This window comes from Triticum aestivum, chromosome 2D (assembly GCF_018294505.1).
Source record: "Triticum aestivum cultivar Chinese Spring chromosome 2D, IWGSC CS RefSeq v2.1, whole genome shotgun sequence".
Lineage (NCBI taxonomy): Eukaryota > Viridiplantae > Streptophyta > Magnoliopsida > Poales > Poaceae > Triticum > Triticum aestivum.
The window spans coordinates 6,471,056-6,494,183 of NC_057799.1; the positions used below are offsets into that span (position 1 = coordinate 6,471,056).

At 44.1% G+C, this 23,128-nt stretch overlaps 1 pseudogene; it reads right to left on the reverse strand.

Moving 5' to 3' along the window:
- Nucleotides 1-17,633: 17,633 nt before the first annotated feature.
- LOC123048171 (protein transport protein Sec24-like At3g07100) lies at nt 17,634-22,496 on the reverse strand (annotated as a pseudogene).
- Between the last annotated feature and the right edge of the window lie 632 nt (nt 22,497-23,128).

Here is a 23,128-nt window from a genome sequence, read left to right on the forward strand (position 1 = left end):
GAAGACTAATAGCAGCTAGGTAGTAAAGATCAAGATGGAAGATAGTATGAAGCCAAATAGCAATAGAAGTCACACAGTGAAGTCAAACAGGTGACGCAAGCAGGAAATGACTTCACGAAGACAAACTGTAAATAAAGAGAGGGAGACGATAGAACCAGTCGCTTGGTGAAGACAGGGATTTGTTGGACCAGTTCCAGTTGCTGTGACAACTGTACGTCTGGTTAGGGAGGCTGGGATTCAACTCAGAAGACTGTGTCTTCACCTTATTCCCCTTGAGCTAAGGACACCTAGTCCTCGCCCAATCACTCTGGTAAGTCTTCAAGGTAGACTTCCAAACCTTCACAGACTTCATTCACCGGCGATCCACAATGACTCTTGGATGCTCAGAACGCGACGCCTAACCGGCTGGAGGATTCACAGTCCTCAAGTGTAACAAGTCTTCAGGTCACGCAGACAGAAAGACTTCAGTGACGCCTAACACTCTTTGGCTCTGGGTGTTTGGGCTTTGTCCTCGCAAGGATTTCTCTCTCTCAAAAGCTTCGGAGGTGGGTTGCTCTCAAACGACAAAAGTTTTAGACCGACAGCGGTAGAGGTGGGTTGCTCTCCGCAGCCTTTATGTAAGTGCATCTAGTGATCGCGGTCGGCACGCTACCTGACCTGAATAATTGTTATTTGGTGCCAGTGTTAAGCATGAACATTATATTTGGATCTTGTTTGATGCGAAACGGTTATTCATTTAAATCAGAGAATACTGGTTGTTCTATTTATATGAGTAATATCTTTTATGGTCATGCACCCTTGAAGAGTGGTCTATTTTTGTTGAATCTCGATAGTAGTGACACACATATTCATAATATTGAAACCAAAAGATGCAGAGTTGATAATGATAGTGCAACTTATTTGTGGCACTGCCGTTTGGGTCATATTGGTGTAAAGCACATGAAGAAACTCCATTCTGATGGACTTTTGGAATCACTTGGTACTTGCGAACCATGCCTCATGGGCAAGATGACTAAAACTCTATTCTCCGGAACAATGGAGCGAGCAACGGATTTGTTGGAAATCATACATACTGATGTATGTGGTCCGATGAATGTTGAGGCTCGCGGTGGGTATCGTTATTATTTTCTCACTTTCACAGATGATTTGAGCAGATATGGGTATATCTACTTGGTGAAACATAAGTCTGAAACATTTGAAAAGTTTAGAGAATTTCAGAGTGAAGTGGAAAATCATCATAACAAGAAAATAAAGTTTCTATGATCTGATCGTGGAGGAGAATATTTGAGTTACGAGTTTGGTCTTCATTTGAAACAATGTGGACTAGTTTCGCAAGTCACGCCACCCGGAACACCACAGCGTAATGGTGTGTCCGAATGTCATAATCGTACTTTATGGATATGGTGCGATCTATGATTTCTCTTACTGATTTACTGCTATTATTTTGGGGTTATGCTTTAGAGACGGCTGCATTCACGTTAAATAGGGCACCATCTAAATCCATTGAGATGACACCTTATGAACTGTGGTTTGGCAAGAAACCAAAGTTGTCGTTTCTTAAAGTTTGGGGCTGCGATGCTTATGTGGAAAAGCTTCAACCTGATAATCTCGAACCCAAATCGGAGACTGTTGGGTACACCTTCTATCACAGATCCGAAGGCAAGACATTCGTTGCTAAGAATGGATCCTTTCTAGAGAAGGAGTTTCTCTCGAAAGAAGTGAGTGGGAGGAAAGTAGAACTTGATGAGGTAACTGTACCTGCTCCAGAAATCTGTTCCTGTGACTCCTACACCAATTAGTGAGGAAGCTAATGATGATGATCATGTAACTTCAGATCAAGTTACTACCGAACCTCGTAGGTTAACCAGAGTGAGATCCGCACCAGAGTGGTACGGTAATCCTGTTTTGGAAGTCATGTTACCTGACCATGACGAACCTACGAACTATGAGGAAGCGATGATGAGCCCAGATTCTACGAAATGTCTTGAGGCCATGAAATCTGAGATGGGATCCATGTATGAGAACAAAGTGTGGACTTTGCTTGACTTGCCTGATGATCGGCAAGCCATCGAGAATAAATGGATCTTCAAGAAGAAGATTGACGCTGACGGTAATGTTACTGTCTACAAAGCTCGACTTGTTGTGATAGGTTTTCGACAAGTTCAAGGAGTTGACTACGATGAGACCTTCTCACCCGTAGCGATGCTTAAGTCCGTCCGAATCATGTTAGCAATTGCTGCATTTTATGTTTATGAAATTTGGCAAATGGATGTAAAGACTGCATTCCTGAACGGATTTCTGGAAGAAGAGTTGTATATGATGCAACCTGAAGGTTTTATCAATCCAAAGGATGCTAACAAAGTGTGCAAGCTCCAGCGATCCATTTATGGACTGGTGCAACCATCTCGGAGTTGGAATAAACGTTTTGATAGTGTGATCAAAGCATATGGTTTTATACAGACTTTTGGAGAAGCCTGTATTTACAAGAAAGTGAGTGGGAGCTCTGTAGCATTTCTAATATTATATGTGGATGACATATTATTGATTAGAAATGATATAGAATTTCTGGATAGCATCAAACGATACTTGAACAAGAGTTTTTCAATGGAAGACCTCGGTGAAGTTGCTTATATATTAGGCATCAAGATCTATAGAGATAGATCGAGACGCTTAATTGGACTTTCACAAAGCACATACCTTGATAAAGTTTTGAAGAAGTTCAAAATGGATCAAGCAAAGAAAGGGTTCTTGCCTGTGTTACAAGGTGTAAAATTGAGTCAGACTCAATGCCCGACCACTACAGAAGATAGAGAGAAAATGAAAGGTGTTCCCTATGCTTCAGCCATAGGCTCTATCATGTATGCAATGCTGTGTACCAGACCTGATGTGTGCCTCGCTATTAGTTTAGAAGGGAGGTACCAAAATAATCTAGGAGTGGATCACTGGACAGCGGTGAAGAACATCCTGAAAAACCTGAAAAGGACTAAGGATATGTTTCTCGTTTATGGAGGTGACAAAGAGCTCGTCGTAAATGGTTACGTCGATGCAAGCTTGGACACTGATCCGGATGACTCTATGTCACAAACCGGATACGTATTTATATTGAATGGTGGAGCTGTCAGTTGGTGCAGTCCTAAGCAAAGCGTCGTGGCGGGATCTACGTGTGAAGCGAAGTACATAGCTGCTTCGGAAGCAGCAAATGAAGGAGTCTGGATGAAGGAGTTCATATCCGATCTAGGTGTCATACCTAGTGCATCGGGTCCAATGAAAATCATTTGTGACAATACTGGTGCAATTGCCTTGGCAAAGGAATCCAAATTTCACAAGAGAACCAAGCACATCAAGAGACGCTTCAATTCCATCCGCGATCAAGTCAAGGAGGGAGACATAGAGATTTGCAAGATGCATACGGATCTGCATGTTGCAGACCCGTTGACTAAGCCTCTCTCACAGGCAAAACATGATCAGCACCAAGATTCCATGGGTGTTAGAATCATTACTGTGTAATCTAGATTATTGACTCTAGTGCAAGTGGGAGACTGAAGGAAATATGCCCTAGAGGCAGTAATAAAGTTGTTATTTATATTTCCTAATATCATGATAAATGTTTATTATTCATGCTAGAATTGTATTAACCGGAAACTTAGTACATGTGTGAATACATAGACAAACTGAGTGTCACTAGTATGCCTCTACTTGACTAGCTCGTTGAATCAAAGATGGTTAAGTTTCCTAGCCATAGACATGAGTTTTCATTTGATTAACGGGATCACATCATTAGAGAATAATGTGATTGACTTGACCCATTCCGTTAGCTTAGCACTTGATCCTTTAGTATATTGCTATTGCTTTCTTCATGACTTATACATGTTCCTATGACGTGAGATTATGCAACTCCCGAATACCGGAGGAACACTTTGTGTGCTACCAAATGTCACAACGTAACTGGGTGATTATAAAGGTGCTCTACAGGTGTCTCCGATGCTACTTGTTGAGTTGGCATAGATCGAGATTAGGATTTGTCACTCCGATTGTCAGAGAGGTATCTTTTGGCCTTCTCAGTAATGCACATCACTATAAGCCTTGCAAGCAATGTCACTAATGAGTTAGTTGCGGGATTATGCATTACGGAACGAGTAAAGAGACATGCCGGTAACGAGATTGAACTACGTATTGAGATACCGACGATCGAATCTCGGGGAAGTAACATACCGATGACAAAGGGAACAACGTATGTTGTTATGCGGTTTGACCGAGAAAGATCTACGTAGAATATGTGGGAGACAATATGAACATCCAGGTTCCGCTATTGGTTATTGACCGAAGACGTGTCTCCGTCATGTCTACATAGTTCTCGAACCCGTAGGGTCCGCACGCTTAACGTTCGGTGACGATCGGTATTATGAGTTTATGTGTTTTGATGTACCGAAGATAGTTCGGATTCCCAGATGTGATCACGGACATGACGAGGAGTCTTGAAATGGTCGAGACATAAAGATTGATATATTGGCTGACTATATTCGGACACCGGATGAGTTCCGGGGGTCACCAGATAATTATCGGAGTGTCGGGGGGTTATCGGAACCCCCGGGGGAACTAATGGGCCAACATGGGCCTTGTAAGAGAGAGAGGAAGGGGCCATGGGCTGGCCGCCCCCCCCCTTGAGGAGTCCGAATTGGATAAGGAGGGGGGCGGCGCCCCTCTTTCCCTCCCTCTCTCCCTCGCTTTCCTTCCCCCTTCCTCCTAGGAAAGGGGGAGTCCTACTCCTACTAGGAGGAGGACTCCTCCCCCTCCTTGGCGTGCCCCAAGGGCCGGCCGGCCTCCCCCCTTGCTCCTTTATATACGGGGGCAGGGAGCACCCTATAACACACAAGTTGATCATTGATCTCTTAGCCGTGTGCGGTGCCCCCCTCCACCATAATCCACCTCGGTCATATCGTTGCAGTGCTTACGCGAAGCCCTGCGCCGGTAGCTTCATTATCACCGTCATCACACCGTCGTGCTGACGAAGCTCTCCATCGACACTCTGCTGGATCGTGAGTTCATGGGACGTCACCGGGCCGAACGTGTGCAGATCGCGGAGGTGTCGTACTTACGGCACTACGATCGGTCGATCGTGGAGACGTAAGACTACATCAACCGCGTTGTCATAACGCTTCCGCTTACGGTCTACCGAGGGTACGTGGACTACACTCTCCCCTCTCGTTGCTATGCATCACCATGATCTTGCGTGTGCGTAGGAATTTTTTTAAAATTACTACGTTACCCAACAGTAATGATAGTAGATATTGATTTTTGTAATAGGAACAATAAAAAATAGCAAGGTAGTAATTGATAAAACGGTGCACAAACGGTATTGCAATGCTTGAAAATGAGGCCTAGGGTCCGTACTTTCGCTAGTGCAATCTCTCAACAATGCTAATATAATTTGATAATATAACCATCCCTCACGTGCGATGAATAATCACTCCAAAGTTCTTATCTAGTGGAGAACATAAGAAGAAATTGTTTGTAGGGTACAAAACCACCTCAAAGCTATTATTTCCGATCAATCTGTCATAGAGTTCGTACTAAAATAACACCAAGCTATTCTTTCCGATCGATCTAACCAAGAGTTCGTACTAAAATAAAACCATATGATACAAATCAACCAACTCTAATGTCACCTAGATACTCCAATGTCACCGCGAGTATCCGTGAGTTGATTATACGATATGCATCAAACAATTTCATATTCATAATACTCAATCCAACACAAATAACATCAAAGAGTGCCCCAAGATTTCTACCGGAGAAACAAGGACGAAAACGTGCATCAACCTCTATGCATAGATTACCCCAATATCACCTCGGGAATCCGCAAGTTGAGCGCCATTGTCACCACGGGTATTCATAGCGAGACATACATTAAGTGCTCTCAAATCCATAAAAGTATTCAATCCGACAAAACAAAATCTGAAGGGGAAAACTCAATTCACAACAAGATCGAGAGGGAAGAATACCATATGATCCAACTATATTAACACAGCCCACGATACATCAAGATCGTGACATCTCAAGAACACGAGAGAGAGAGAGAGAGATTAAACACATAGCTACTAGTACAAACCCTCAGCCCCAAGGGTGGACTACTCCCTCCTCATCATGGTGGCCGCCGGGATGATGAAGATGGCCACCGGTGATGATTTCCCCCTCCGGCGGAGTGCCGGAACGGGGTCTAGATTGGTTTTTCTTGGCTACAAAGGCTTGCAGCGGCGAAACTTCTGATCTAGGGTTACCCCCAGGGTTTTTGGAATATTTGGCAATTTATAGGGCGAAGGGGCGGTGCGGGAGGCCACTGAGGTGGGCACAACCCACCTGGGCGCGCTTGGGCCCCCAGGCACGCCCTGGTGGGTTGTGCTCCCCTCGGAGCTCCCTTCTGGTACTTCTTTGGCCCACCGGGTGTCTACTGGTCCAGAAAAATGTCCAAAAGTTTCGCTGCGTTTGGACTCTGTTTGGTATTGATTTTTGGCGCTGTAAAAAACAAGCAAAAAACAGCAAATGGCACTAGGCACTATGTCAATAGGTTACTCCCAAAAAATGATATAAAGTTGCTATAAAATGATTTTAAAACATCCGAGAATGATAATATAACAGCATGAATACTTCATAAATTATAGATAGGTTGGAGTCGTATCAGCATCCCCAAGCTTAATTCCTACTCGTCCTCGAGTACGTAAATGATAAAAGAAATAATTTATGAAGTGTGAATGCTAGCAAAGTGCATAAGTTTGATCAATGATAATTTCAATCACTTTTGCTAGCATCATAACAGTAACTCTTTCTCATAAAACTCATCATGACAAAGTAGCAATCAATTCACATATTAAGGTTCAAACAATGAATTCTCTTGAAACTCAACAACCTATATTCTTAGTCACCATAAAATTGCAATTCAACTTATTCAACAAAGTCTAAGTAAGAGCTCGACATACTCAATCATCATATAGTCTTCCACGATTGCTAGTACTCAAAGCATATTCTTAGAACAAATGGCATCCATCGAACACAGAGAAAGATCGGGGCTTAATATTTTGCCTCCCAACTCATTTATCATAGAGATAATTGTCATCAATAATAAATCATGATCAAATATATTTCCCTACCACATGATGCTTGCCAACTAGAGAATAATTGTGGTTGAAATGAGAATGCATACTATTGACTCTTTGCGGAAAAGTAAATACTGAAAAGTAAAAGATAGGCCCTTCGCAGAGGGAAGCAGAGGTTGTCATGCGCTTTTTATTTGGATGTCCAAGCTCTTAATGCAAAGGAACGTCACGTTATATTGCCCCTTATGATAGCAACCTTTATTATGTATCCGTCGCTTTTATTACTTTGCCATCACAAGTTCGCACAACACTTAGTTTTCCCTTACAATAAAAGATCAAACATATTTAGGAGCAATTTTTATTGCTTTATGCACCGATGACAACTTACTTGAAGGATCTTATTCAATCCATAGGTAGGTATGGTGGACACTCATGGCAAGAAAGTGGGTTTAAGAGTTTTTTGGATGCACAAGTAGTATCTCTACTTAGTACGAATTTTTGGCTAGCAAAAGATCCTAGGCAAACACCACATGTTGGAGGATCCATAACAATATAACTGCTATGCAAATATACCCAAACATAAATCATTACATTGTCTTCCTTGTCCAACTTCAACTAATTTTCTCATGTTTGAAAATAATTAATGTGTATTCACAATCATAGAAGATGTCCAAGATAATATATTTGCATGTGAAAGTTCTCTTCCTTATAGTAATCATTCATGAATTGCTTGTATGACCAATATTGTGATTGTCAAGCTTAAAAGGATTTCACTTTCTAAACCCAATGTGAAGCTACCACTAGCCATGATATAATTTCAACTTCATGATATTTAATTCATTCAACAATTTACTCATAGGATATAAGTGAAGCACAAGAGTAAATGACAAGCTACTCCAAAAAGATATAAGTGAAGATCAAGCGAGTAGTTAAGTAAACAGGTAGCTAATTGTGGACTCTCTCTTATTTAAAAACTTTCAGGTCTAAGTATTTTATTAAAAAAGCAAGAAAAAAAATAAAATGACATTCTAAGAATAGCACACATCATGTGAAGAAGCAAAAACTTAGGCTCAACCGAGACTAACCGATAATTGTTGATGAAGAAAGGTGGGATGCCTGCCGGGGCATCCCCAAGCTTAGATGCTTGAGAGTTCTTGAAATATTATCTTGGGATGCCTTGGGCATCCCCAAGCTTGAGCTTTTGTGTCTCCTTAATTCCTTTTATATCACGGTTTCTCTAAATCTCAAAAACTTCATCCACACAAAACTCAACAAGAACTCGTGAGATAAGTTAGTATAAATCAAGCAAAACCTTATCATTCTCTATTGTAGAAAATCACTAAAATTATTATTCAACATTGCATACTAAATGCCTCTGCATATTTAATACTCTTATCCTCAAATAGAATCATTAAACAAGCAAACAGATGCAAACAATGCAAACATAATAGCAATCTGCCAAAATAGGACAGTCTGTAATGGATGAAGAAGTATCCATACTTATTGAACTCAACAAATTCTGAAATTTTACCAAACTACAGAAAATTTATCATATCTTACTATGCAAAAAAATTCAACCTTTTATCACATTCTGACTTTTCTCGAGAATTTTTGCAACAGCGACAAACTTTCTGTTTTGAAATAGCAACTCATATACTTGCAAAATAAGCATGGTAAAGGCTATCCTTGCCACTTTATTGAAATAAAAGATACAAAACTTTATTCAAAATAACAGCAAGCAAATAAAAACAAAATAAAATGACGCTCCAAGCAAAACTCATATCATGTGATGAATGAAAATGTAGCTCCAAGTAAGGTTACCGATAATGTTGGAGACGAAAGAGGGGATGCCTTCCGGGGCATCCCCAATCTTAGTTGCTTGGATCTTCCTTGAATATCACCTCGGGGTGCCTTGGGCATCCCCAATCTTAGGGCCTTTTCACTCCTTATTCTCCTTGATAACCCACAAGTATAGGGGATCGCAACAGTTTTCGAGGGTAGAGTATTCAACCCAAATTTATTGATTCGACACAAGGGGAGCCAAAGAATATTCTCAAGTATTAGCAACTGAGTTGTCAATTCAGCCACACCTGGATAACTTAATATCAGCAGCAAAGTATTTAGTAGCAAAGTAGTATGATAGTAACGGTAACAGTGGCAAAAGTAACAGTGATAGTTTTGTAGTGATTGTAACAGTAGCAGCAGAAAAGTAAATAAGCGAAGAACAATATATGAAAAGCTCGTAGGCATTGGATCGGTGATGGAGAATTATGCCGGATGTGGTTCATCATGTAACAGTCATAACATAGGGTGACACGGAACTAGCTCCAATTAATCGATGTAATGTAGGCATGTATTCCGAATATAGTCATACGTGCTTATGGGAAAGAACTTGCATGACATCTTTTGTCCTACCCTCCCGTGGCAGCGGGGTCCTAATGGAAACTAAGGGATATTAAGGCCTCCTTTTAATAGAGTACCGGACCAAAGCATTAACACATAGTGAATACATGAACTCCTCAAACTACGGTCATCACCGGGAGTGGTCCCGATTATTATCACTTCGGGGTTGCCGGATCATAACACATAGTAGGTGACTATAGACTTGCAAGATAGGATCAAGAACTCACATATATTCATGAAAACATAATAGGTTCAGATATGAAATCATGGCACTCGGGCCCTATTGACAAGCATTAAGCATAGCAAAGACATAGCAACATCAATCTCAGAACATAGTGGATACTAGGGATCAAACCCTAACAAAACTAACTCAATTACATGATAGATCTCATCCGACCCATCACCGTCCAGCAAGCCTACGACGGAATTACTGACGCACGGCGGTGAGCATCATGAAATTGGTGATGGAGGATGGTTGATGACGACGATGGCGACGGATTCCCCTCTCCGGAGCCCCGAACGGACTCCAGATCAGCCCTCCCGAGAGAGTTTAGGGCTTGGCGGCGGCTCCATATCATAAAACGCGATGAATCTTTCTCTCTGATTTTTTTCTCCCCAAACACAAATATATGGAGTTGGAGTTGAGGTCGGTGGAGCTCCAGGGGGCCCACGAGGCAGGGGGCGCGCCCAGGGGGGCAGGTGCGCCCCCCACCCTCGTGGAAAGGGTGTGGGCCCCCTGGCCTTGATTTTTTTGCCAGTATTTTTTATTATTTCCATAAATAATCTCCGTGAAGTTTCAGGTCATTCCGAGAACTTTTGTTTCTGCACATAAATAACACCATGGCAATTCTACTGAAAACAACGTCAGTCCGGGTTAGTTCCATTCAAAACTTGGGCAAAAGTGTTTGGAAAAGTAGATACGACGGAGACGTATCACTCCTCATATCGATATCTCACCCAAAACTTGAAAACTTCAATCACACAAAACTTAACGGAACTTCGTGAGATAGGTTAGTACGATAAAGACAAATCATTCACTTCGGTACTGTCAAAGACAAGATTCATAATTGTTCTCACACAATGCCTACTCTACCTTGTCATTTTCATAATTTATATAGAGCAATATAAGCCATAGAAACTAGATAACAAGCAAACTGTGCATTGAAAACAGAATCTGTCAAAAACAGAACATCCTGTAGTAATCTGTACTCCAACCATACTTCTGTAACTCCAAAAATTCTAAAAAATTAGGAAAGCGTAGGAAATTTGTATATCAATAATCTGTAAAAAATTCATATCAAAAGCATGTTCCAGTGAAATTTTTAAAATTCCAGGACCGAGTGCAAAAGTTTGTGTTTTTGCACAGAATCAAGTCAACTATCATCCACACTATCCCAAAGACTTTACTTGGCACTTTATTGAAACAAAAGCTATAATACATGATTAATACAGTAGCCTAATCATGTGAACACAAAAAACTGTAGGGGTAAATGTTGGGTTGTCTCCCAACAAGCGCTTTTCTTTAATGATTTTTAGCTTGGCATGAAGAGTTCAATGATGCTCGCATAAAATATAAGAATTGAAACATAACAAGAGCATCGTCATGAAACACATGGAAACCACATTTAAGCCTAATCCACTTTCTATGCATAGAAAACAATTTATGGGAACAAGAATCAACTAGCATAGGAAGGCAAAACAAGTGCAACTTTAAAACTTTCAACATAAAGAGAGGAAACTTAATATTATTCAGATATGTAGAAGCATATGTTCCTCTCTCATAATGATTTTCAGTAGCATCATGAATGAATTCAACAATATAACTATCACATAAAGCATTTTTTCATGATTCACAAGCATAGAAATTTTATTACTCTCCACATAAACAAATTTAGTCTCATCAATAGTAGTGGGAGCAAACTCAACAAAATAACTATCATGGGATTGAAAATTAAAATCATAATGACAAGTTTCATGGTTATCATTATTCTTTATAGCATACATGTCATCACCGTAATCATCATAGATAGCAACTTTGTTGTCATAGTCAATTGAAACCTCTTCCAAAGTAATGGATTCATCACTAAATAAAGTCATGACCTCTCCAAATCCACTTTCATCAATATAATCATCATAAGTAGGAGGCATGATTTCATCATAATAAATTTTCTCATCAAAACTTGGGGGACTAAAAATATCATCTTCATCAAATATAGCATCCCTAAGCTGATGGCCTTGCATATCATTAGCATCGTGGATATTCAAAGATTTCATACCAACAAAATTGCAATCATGCTCATCATTCAAAGATTCTATGCCAAACATTTTATTGAATTATTCTTCTATCAATTGAGCACAATTTTCCAATCCATCATTTTCAAGAAAGACACGATAAAGATGAACAATATGAGACCACCTTAATTCCATTTTTTGTAGTTTTTTTTATAAACCAAACTAGTGATAAAAAAAGAAACTAAAAGATTTGATTGCAAGATCTAAAGATATACCTTCAAGCACTCACCTCCCCGGCAATGGCGCCAGAAAAGAGCTTGATGTCTACTACACAACTTGTTCTTGTAGCCTTGTGTTGGGCCTCCAAGCGCAGAGTTTTGTAGGACAGTAGCAATTTTCCCTCAAGTGGATGACCTAAGGTGTATCAATCCGTGGGAGGTGTAGGATGAAGATGGTCTCTCTCAAACAACCCTGCAACCAAATAATAAAAAGTCTCTTGTGTCCCCAACACACCAAATACAATGGTAAAATGTATAGGTGCACTAGTTCGGCGAAGAGATGGTGACAAAAGTGTAGTAATGGTAGTAGATATTGATTTTTGTAACAGGAACAATAAAAATGGCAAGGTAGCAATTGATAAAACGGAGCACAAACGGTATTGCAATGCTTGAAAATGAGGCCTAGGGTCCGTACTTTCGCTAGTGCAATCTCTCAACAATGTTAATATAATTGGATCATATAACCATCCCTCACGTGCAATGAAGAATCACTCCAAAGTTCTTATCTAGCGGAGAACATAAGAATAAATTGTTTATAGGGTATGAAACCACCTCAAAGCTATTCTTTCCGATCAATCTACCCTAGAGTTCATACTAAAATAACACCAAACTATTCTTTCTGATCGATCTAACCAAGAGTTCGTACTAAAATAACAACATATGATACACATCAACAAACTCTAATGTCACCTAGATACTCCAATGTCACTGCGATTATCTGTGAGTTGATTATACGATATGCATGAAACAATTTCAGATTCATAATACTCAATCCAACACAAAGAACATCAAAGAGTGCCACAAGATTTCTACCGGAGAAACAAGGACGAAAACGTGCATCAACCCCTATGCATAGATTACCCCAATGTCACCTCGGGAATCCGTGAATTGAGTGCCAAAACATATATCAAGTGAATCAATATAATACCCCATTGTCACCACGGGTATTCATAGCAAGACATACATCAAGTGCTCTCAAATCCATAAAAGTATTCAGTCCCATAAAACGAAATCTCAAAGGGACAACTCAATTCACAACAAGATAGAGAGGGGAAACGGCATATGATCCAACTATATTAACAAAGCCCGCGATACATCAAGATCGTGGCATCTCAAGAACACGAGAGAGAGAGAGAGAGAGAGAGAGAGGGAGGGAGGGAGAGAGAGAGGGAGGGAGAGAGAGAGAGAGAGAGATTAAACACATAGCTACTGGTACAAACCCTCGGCCCCGAGGGTGGACTACTCCCTCCTCATCATGGTGGCCGCCGGGATGATGAAGATGGCCACCAGTGATGATTTCGCCCTCCGGCGGAGTGCCGGAACAGTGTCTAGATTGGTTTTTCGTGGCTACAGAGGCTTGCGGTGGCGGAACTTCTGATCTAGGGTTACCCCCGGGGTTTTTGGAATATTTGGCAATTTATAGGACGAAGAGGCGGTGCGGGAGCCACCGAGGTGGGCACAACCCACCTGGGCGCGCATGGGCCCCCAGGCGCGCATTGGTGGGTTGTGCTCCCTTCGGAGCTCGCCTCTGGTACTTCTTTGGCCCACCGGGTGTCTTCTGGTGCAGAAAAAATCTCCAAAAAGTTTCGTTGCGTTTGGACTCCGTTTGGTATTGATTTTCTGTGATGTAAAACAAGCAGAAAAACAGCAACTGGCACTGGGCACTATGTCAATAGGTTAGTCCCAAAAAATGATATAAAGTTGATATAAAATAATTGTAAAACATCCAAGAATGATAATATAACATCATGAATATATAATTTGTTATTGTATATATTGGGTGTGTTGGGGACACAAGAGACTCTTTGTTATTTGGTTGCAGGGTTGTTTGAGAGATACCATCTTCATGCTTCGCCTTCCACAGATTGATAAATCTTAGGTCATCCACTTGAGGGAAATTTGCTACTATCCTATGAAACTCTGCGCTTAGAGGCCCAACACGAGTCTAGAAGAACAAGCTGTGTAATAGACATCACGGTGGCAACCTACAATTCATACTCCATTTCGATCGGATCTTTATTGTCATATATCATATTCGACAAGAAAGCCTCCTACATGATTATGGTTTGCGAACATTCATCATGTGCGAAATGAACTAATGGTCTATGCAAAAATATGATCGGACAGGAGCAAAGAAAACATACCGACTCTTGTTTAGTCATTCGATCGGACATGTCGAGGGCAGCCGGGGCGCTGCCGGTGCCCGTGCTCATTCGCGCCCGAACGAGCTGCGGCGAGTCACAAACGTCGACAACCGACATCTGCGTGGTCGGAAAGCTCTCCAGAATGGCCCAGCCGGCCGTCGAATCCTCCTCTGTCCCAACGGGGTCAGACGGCATAATCCGCGTCAGCGCTCGGATGGAAGGGCTGTGGGGTTCCGGGTGTGGCGAAGGAGACAGCTGGTCCACCATGTCCGAACCTCCCTGTGACGCCGCCGCAACTTCCGGGCGATGTTCTCCGTCTTGCAAGTCGGAGCCGACGAAGGGACGCCAACGGACGAGGTGGATTGTGTCTCCGTCGCGGCGGTGTAGGATGGGTTGGACGACATCTCCGGCGGTGGATCGGAACAGGTGGTGAGGATTGGGAGCAAGGGTGGAGGACAGCGAGGGTTCGGGCGTGGACAAGGTTGGACGAGCGGCCAAAGGAGGAGGAAGGTTGGAGCAATTTGCGGTGGCAGTGGGCTGTCGGGTCCGACGTGGCGGACGCGCCCCATATCCGCCTCATATTTATGCTGGATATGAGGGGTGCCGGTCAGCCCGGGTGTTTGAGGCCCGTTGAAGGAGCCCATATGGGTCGAAAAATCGTGACCGGGCGGCCCGCGCGGGAGTATGAGGCGTCCGGCTGTAGATGCTCTTATGCATCTGAAATGAGATGAAGACCGGACCTTGACGAATATTTAGAGGATGGAGTTGGATGGCTGGATCCGGTAGCCATGTCCGCGGGCGTGTTCGTCGATGGATATTGTGGCCGTTTGAGGGAACGGAATTGAAGATGGAGATGCTCTGACTAAGCGGTGCAAGCAGCCGAAGGTGATTAATCATATTTTGGCGACTAATGTAAGGACACATCACACATGGCATGAAAATCGCGCGGGGCTCGTGGCTTATCGATTTGGTTTGAATTTCGAATTCGTGATACCGCACGCACGTCGTCATAAAGCGAAAGCATGGCAGAAAAGATGGGAGAGGCGGAGACCAGCCAGCCAGGCCCCTCCCTCTCCCTCGTCATAAACCCTCGCCGGCCTGCTCTGCCTCGAACCACTTGCATTTCCCCCACCACTCTGCAGGCGAGAGAGCCACATCTTGCAAGGGAGCGAGGGGAGAGAGCGATGCCGTCCTTCATTGTGCCCATGGGCGGCGGCGGGAGGCCCCTGCTGGCCGGCGTCGCGGTTGCCGGCCGCACCAAGGCGGCGGAGGTGGCGCTCACCGGCTTGAGCGTCCTCGGCAACGGCGCCGCTTTCGCCCTCACCCTGCTGCCAATGTAAGCGTGCTCCTCCTTCCCTCCCTCTCCCCGTCTTGGATGATCTTGCGGTCGATTCGTTCGTAGGCGCGCGTTGGGTTGGGTTGGGTTGGGGCACCAAAGTCCGTACGGTTCTCTGTTCTTCCTACCTTGGATTCGACGGGGGCGGGCGGCGCGCCTAGTTGTAGGTGTGTGCGCGCCGATGCAGCAGCAGCAGCAGCAGCACCCGGCCGGCCGGCGGAATCGATCGCCGGGCGCAGGTGCTGCCCCGTACGCGCGCCGTCGGGTGCAAAAGTCGGTGCCTTTTTCCTGTGTTCCTTGCGTTTGGTGCATCGCCGGCGGGTTTGCTTTCTTTCCTGCGCGGCATCATCGATGCGCCCCGCCGGATCGCCGGCTAGGCGATGCATGCGGCCGACTCGTAGGCGCGCGCGTTGGGGTTGGGGCCGGTCCGGATTCAAAAGCCGATCTTCTTTCTCTTGGTCCATCGTCGTGCCTCGCCGGCCGGGGTGTGTCGATCGATCCGGCAGCGAGTGTACATGTGCAAGCACCCGGCCGGCCGGCGTAGTTCGTGTTGGTTTGACTTGGAAAGGTGGCGGCTTTGGTTTCTTTGTTGCCAAGCCATGGGGATGGGAATGGGGAACTGATCGACGGCGCGGCGGTTGGCCGATTTGGTGCACCGGTAGCACGGCACAGGGCATCATCATGCCATGCGGCGTCGCGCCCGGCCGGCTTGCCCTCCCGGCCCGTAGGTTCAACAAAAGCGCCACCTTTCCTTGCGCCATGGATGGATCCACCGGATCGCCACAAGTTGGGCGCGCTTTTGTTTCAGTGTTTTGCCCGGTTCTGCTGTGTGTCTCTAATGCAACCTCAGCTTAAATTCATACTAGTACATTCTTAATGTGAATTGTGCGTGTAACTGTAGATTCTTACACAGTTTGTATACCTGCATTGTTTTTGCAGCCTCAGCTTCGTGATCCCTGTCTTCAAGGACAAGGGCGTCGGCGACCCGACGGTGTACGGCCACATGCTGACGCTCTTGAGCAGCGTCGTCATGGTGTTGTACGCCGCACCCCACTACCCCAACGCCCTTGCCTCATTGACCATTAACGGGGCTTCCATAGTTGTGCAGCTGGCTTATGGGGCCGTCTTCGTGTGGTTCGCCGTCGGGGCTGTGCGCCGCCACGCACTGTACGTGCTTGCTCCCGTCCTCCTTACATCGATCGTCCTGCCCTTGATTGTCTTCACCAAGCTGGTCGGCGCCATGTTCATCTCGGTCCTGGCTATCATTGCCGTGCTGCTCTCCTACGGCTTCTCCCTTGTGGATCTGGTTAGTGATACTAACTTGAGTAATAGATGATTGCTCTGGATTAATGATGATGATACATGTAATACCTGGGATCAATCTGCAGCACAATGTTGGGGTCAATGTGCAGGTCGAAGCAGCGAGGATCAAGAGGGTTGACAACATGGACCCGTTGTACGAGGTCCTGCTGTGCCTGGTCAATGCGTGCACTTCGGCTCTGTGCGGGTCTCTGGCCGCTAAACCTGATCTGCACATGCATGGCGGTATGAACAGATCCTATACTTTCTCCTATCTCAATCGACGCTAGCTCTTGTTTTGTGTGATACGTATATACTTATCGTTGATTGATTGTATGACGAAATCGAAATGAATACCAGGTGCCTAACTTCATCGGGGCCGTCATCCTGCTTGCCTATTTGGCTGTCTACATCGCCCACCGCGAGCCCCCGTCCGCCTTCCACAGCGATGTTGGCAACCTGGGGTATGAACTCGGCAAGATGTTCGAGTCTCAGGTCTAGGAGCTGACTGAGGATCGACGACTTCGGCCAACTACTGAGCTACTGCATTCAGCCTATTTTTGTGCAGCCTCTTATGTTGATCCAGACCTCATAAGACTTGTGTTATTCAGCCACAGCTATACCATGCCCTGAGCTTATGTTTAATTCATATATTATCATGAGACTAGGTCAGTCATTCAGCCACAACATCTATGCTCCATTGCAATCTAATGCTAATTCCAAATTTCATTCAGCATATGTTTTTTTCTTTTATGTTCTGCACTTGTCACATCTTGTCTTGAACTTTATATTTCCTAGGATGGCGCCAAGAGGAAACCATGAGTAAAGAGGCATTGCATCAGATCAAACATGAATTTACACAATCTTTCCAACTAAAATTCTCGACGATACAAATGCGTACAAACCCCTACACCAAAGACTCCAAATGCCTACTTATTCTGATACAGCAGCTGTATAATTTTCTCCCCACGAAATATTAACAAGAAAGACTATATTGCTCGCCGCCAACAAGAGCGCTGCTGCTAACAGGATCGGATGGCATGTGTAGAACACGGCTGGCGCGCCATTTTGTTCCAATGGTTATGAGTGCGGATCGGGGACTGGCACAGCAACCGAATCTGCAGCAGTTTTTACACAAAAAGACAAAAAAAAATCAGGTCCATCCACCGTGCATCATCATGAGCTTCGTGTTTTGTCGGTCAACTTGGAGTATCCAGCCCATGTAACTGCTTGTTCCTGCCATCTGATCCTCGACGAGGTTGGACAGAAGTAGGAAGCCTTCTCTTGGCTGCTCGCCTTGCCGTACCACACAGGGCAGCTGGTAACGCCAAGAATCCCTCTCCCTCGGGGCTCTTAGTACTGCCATGAAGTCTCTCAAGTGATTGTTGTCACATTCTCTCAACTGAATCTGCAAGATACACCATGTCAGCAAGAAGCACAAACCGAAAATGGTGTTGTATTACATGTTAACAGTGAGCCTTTTATTAACTGAAGTACTAGATTTTCATCTCAGGGCATATCGGAGGTATTTTTAAGAACAGACTAAAAAGGAGAAATGGCATGATATACTGTTAATTTTTTTGAGTTTTGTTTAAGAAAGCCAAAATAGAAGGACAGAAAGAGGAATGAAGTATAAGTCCCAAAGTCAGGATTATATTGTTTACCAAAGAGTAAAGAAGGATACCTTTGATAGATCAGGGATGCTTGACAGGCTGACTCCAAGAATGTCGTTCATGAGCTCAGGTTGGAGCATCCTACCTAACCATACTAGGAAGGTGAAGCCATCATCAAGAAGATATAAACCAGCAGTGTCTAGGCACTGCAAGGTCAATGGCAACCGCTTCAGAGACCCATCGATCCTATCTGGTTGCTGAAAATCACGACATTTATGTCAGTTAGAAAAACCAATGCGTAGAACTAGATTAAACAAAATGTTAACTTCGAATATACCAATCAAATCAGCTCATTTTCAATTAATGCTTACTATGCCTGCTGGCTGTACGATGTACAAATGGAACTTCATTTTGAAACAGGGGTTAAGGCCCTACCAAACCAACTAAGCAGACTAATCAGTTTTAACTTATACTGATTTCCATTTTGACTACAAGTGTGCCTAAATTCAAAGAAACCTTCATATCGAACATAACTAATAAAAACATCTAGAGGTTACGTACTTATTTCGCTTAATGCCATGCCAGATGTGGCTGCAAATTTTCAAGACAAGAATTATAGTAAGGCCTATGGAACTAATTGAGCAGACTAACGACACTGGTTCTTTCCACCCCAAACAAACGGAACTGAAGTTAATTTTATTCCTCCTAGTTGATTTATATAGTTTCAAAATCACAAGTCTACAAGTAGCTCTGGTTAAAAGGAACTTCATCAGTTTAGTTGCAAGGAAATACTGCATACCACTGTCAATACTTCATCAAGCCTGTACAGAGAAGGATAAATAAAATTGAGCAGCCTTCTTGCAGGCAGTATCATCATACTGAAACCAGCAGCACAACGTTCATCAAGAGAGACATCAGCATAACCACCACTCAGAGCAAGAGATTTACATAAGGCCAGAATGTATATATCAGTCTCCTTCCTATGCGATGTTGTACAACATATAGGTTCCGGTATTCCTTCAAACTTCTCAGAAGCTTTAACTGTATTTGCTGCCGGGCACTGTCCAGCTTATCAGACAGTGAGTTTTCAACAGCTGCAGGATAGCGATTATTAGTAATAAAGTGATCTCAGTCAAGTATATTCACATTTATAAAGGGGAGAGCATCAATTTAGTACTGACCGATTCTAGCCAACCCTGACACAATGGCACCAGTATCTGCTTGACGATACATTTCACTAAGATCTGTGACCGCAGGTGCAGCTGCCGTATGCACCCTGATACGTCTTTCACCAGAGGATGGTGTATATCTGATGGTGGTTAAGGACACAAGAAAAAATAAGTGTTTCGAATCTCTCCTAAGTGGAAATAAAATATTCCAAAGCACGATGAAGGTTACAGTCCTGCTCTCTACTGACAAACCATATTCATGGACCTAGCTATCAACAAACTAGGAGCAAAGGAAACCTTGAGAAAGGTGCTCCTTTGACATTTTCTAAGTTATCGTTTGTAATGTACTAGTGTCAACTTTCTCACTGAAATGAAGAGATGGAGACCAGTGCATAAGCAACTTCACAGGAAAGGATACAGCAACGCCACTTGAAAGTATACACAGTCTGCGTCGTCATCAGGGTCTCCTCTAGAGACAGTTGCATCGCAAAAGCTTCATGAGAGTTAGGTTGGATAAACTAACAAGGCAAGGAAGAGCTAACAAATCTGTTGACCTTAGCATGAAGTGACCATGATATGTTGTGAAACGCACCCTGGAAAGTATTATGTCATGAGAGTTAGGTTGGATAAACTAACAAGGCAAGGAAATATTTAGGAAGATAAGATAATATATACAGCTGTGGATATAAATCTAGAACCTTTTCCACATCTGATGCGCATGACAGATTCTGAGGCAGTCTCCCGAGTAAGCTCATGTTTAAGTTTCTCCCTCTGTGTAGTTGCCTTGAAGGATGGATAATGGTACACCTGACCACAGTATCTTTCGTCAAGAGAACCTACATATTAATACATATCACAGTAAGGAAGAGCAAAGAAAATATGTCCACTGCAACCTGATTTTTCATGAACTCGGCAGCCATCTGTCTATAGAAGGGATCTTCTGGTATCCTCAGAATATGCTCCTTATCTGTTCCATATGCACCGACATCATCTCATCGAAGTCTTAATCAGCCAATTGGCAATGTACTCGGGAAAACAAGCAACTTACCCCCAGTTTGACCCTAGAACAGGGAGATGACATAATTGTCCAGAGATTAAATCAGTTAACAGAGGGCACACAAGAACAACCACCAAGTACTTCGATAATAATCCATCAAGGATCTTACCATAACCATAGATGCTGCTCCGTGCGCAGGACCAAGAGCAGATTCTACATTTATGTTGTCCTGAAACATATTTGGGCAAGCTATCGAGAAAGGACTCGACAACATGTCTAGAATCAACCAAATTTACCAAGAGATCGTCAGGCAATGGCAAGAAAACATCGTCCAAATCGGCAACCACCATCATTTGAAGTTGACTCAAAGAAGACTGATACAAGCAAAGAATACAAGTTGCGTAAGTACCTCATTAAATCAAATTTGGTATGTTAAAGCAGTGATTTTGCAAAGCAAAATGCAATCTCGACAGAAAGTAATACCTAAGAGGAGCTGTAGGAAATACCTTAAAATTGTGGAAGTGTGATGTGCTGCCAAAGGTTAAGAATTCAATTTGTGTCCATGGAAAGCCATATTTCTCCTTAACATTTTCAAAGCTTTTCAGGAATCAAGACAAAACATCTTTTGGCACTCTGGTATGTCCAGTGATGCTTTATCATTTTGCAACAGTGATAAGCCGATGATAAATGGCTATCTTTACTCCGGTTACAGTTCACTCGTGGCGTAAACAGTTGCACAGAAATTTTCATCCTTCTATGAAAACACCGCACCACGACAACAGTATATCATGCTAGAAAGGTTCTCACACTATTTTGCAAACATTGTAGTAAGGGATCTTAAGGATGAACAATTAAACGGTGTCGGGATCGGAAAATCTTAGTAAGCAGTTCCGGCTTTAGTCAAGCAGGCGGAAATTGGGAAACAACACATGTGGCCACATAACTAGCAGTCCAAGCTACAGGTTTTATTACATGATGTGATGGATGGCAGAAACATTGGTTATCAATCATTCGATAAACACTGAATATTTACAACTCCCAAGTTAAAAGTTACCATCATTGAGCAATGTGCAAAGATTGCAGCTCCATTTCCTTCCAGCATCTGCAAATGTTGCATAAGGGTATGTATAGATATGTCCTGCATCTTCGACAGCGGATTACACCAGCCGAGCCAAAGTTGACAACGGGCACTTCCTCCTAAGCATCAAGAAACAAAAATGTCAAAATGATCCGGTGCTTTGGATAAAGAAAATGATAAAGTAGAGTTCGTTAGTCGTTACCCCAATAGTAGTGTGGGTTGTCGGACGGAACTAACTCGGGTGGCAATTCAGTAGCAGGCCCCTCATCACCATCTAATGGAATGGACGTGGCAGACCTTGTACATCATCAAGCGATGATCCAGGCTCAGAACTCACTGGCAGAGACTGGAAGTCCTCCGCCAAGCTCTGCACCTGGAGTATGCCCATCGAATCGAAGGCCCTCAAGTGGGAGACAGTGGCATGGTCTGCACTCTGCATTGGCTGTTGAAACGCTGGCATACCAGAGTGCAGCAGGCATAGCGCTCCCCGTGGGAGATTGTGGCTGCGGCCCTGCTGGAGAGCTGAAGGCGGAGGGCGAATAGGCCGACGGCGCGCAGCCCCAGGGGAAGCAGCCGCCTGAAGGGCCGGCGCGCCCAGCTGCTGCGGCGGAGGGGCGACCAGGCCGGCCGCGCCACCGGGGCGCACGAGAGGATTAGCGGGGCAGCAGCGGAGCGGAGGCCCGGCGGCCTCACATTCTCCATGGACGGCACCTGCGGAATCCAAGAAAATAATCATCAGGTTATTAATCTAATATATCCGCGCGCCGGGGGGTTTATCGATAGGATCCCTGTTAGGAATCTAGACTCTCGCAACTCACGATCACAAAGGAGACAAAAGTTTTTACGTCCCGTGCAAACTCTGCGACTTTTCCCGTTTTCTTTCTCAGCTACTTATTCGTTACAAGGAAGGAGATGCTGGTGGAGATCCTAACTACGCGCCACGATCCGCATGACTCGCGCCGTCCCATGAGAGCTGATCGTGCCTCCTAATCCACCTGCTAAACTACCGGGCCGTTCGACGTGACCACGTCCGCCCTCAGGCCCATGCAAAGCTACGTGCATGGCACGCACATGTCGCGGCTCATGCGATTATTTTTAGAAGGGAAAAACTAAGCTAAGCACAACGACTAGATTAGCTAAAATATCACCCCCCCCTAATGTTATCACCCCCCCTAATGTTGGCGTTGGCGTATTATTTCAACCATACCAATACTCCTTCTCAGCTCCTGAAAGGCGAGACGCCCAAGTGCTTTCGTCAGAGTGTCAGCTAGTTGCTCGCTGGTTCTGACGTAGTCGATGAAGACGCGCCCTGCTCCACGCACTCACGAATGAAATGGTACCTGATCTCAATGTGTTTCCTGCGGTCATGGAAGAGAGGGTTCTTCGCCAGGGAGAACGCCGACTTGTTGTCGACGAGGATCTTCGGCCGCGCAGCTTCCTTGTTCAGCATCTCACCAAGCAGCCGCGACAGCCAAATGCCCTGACACA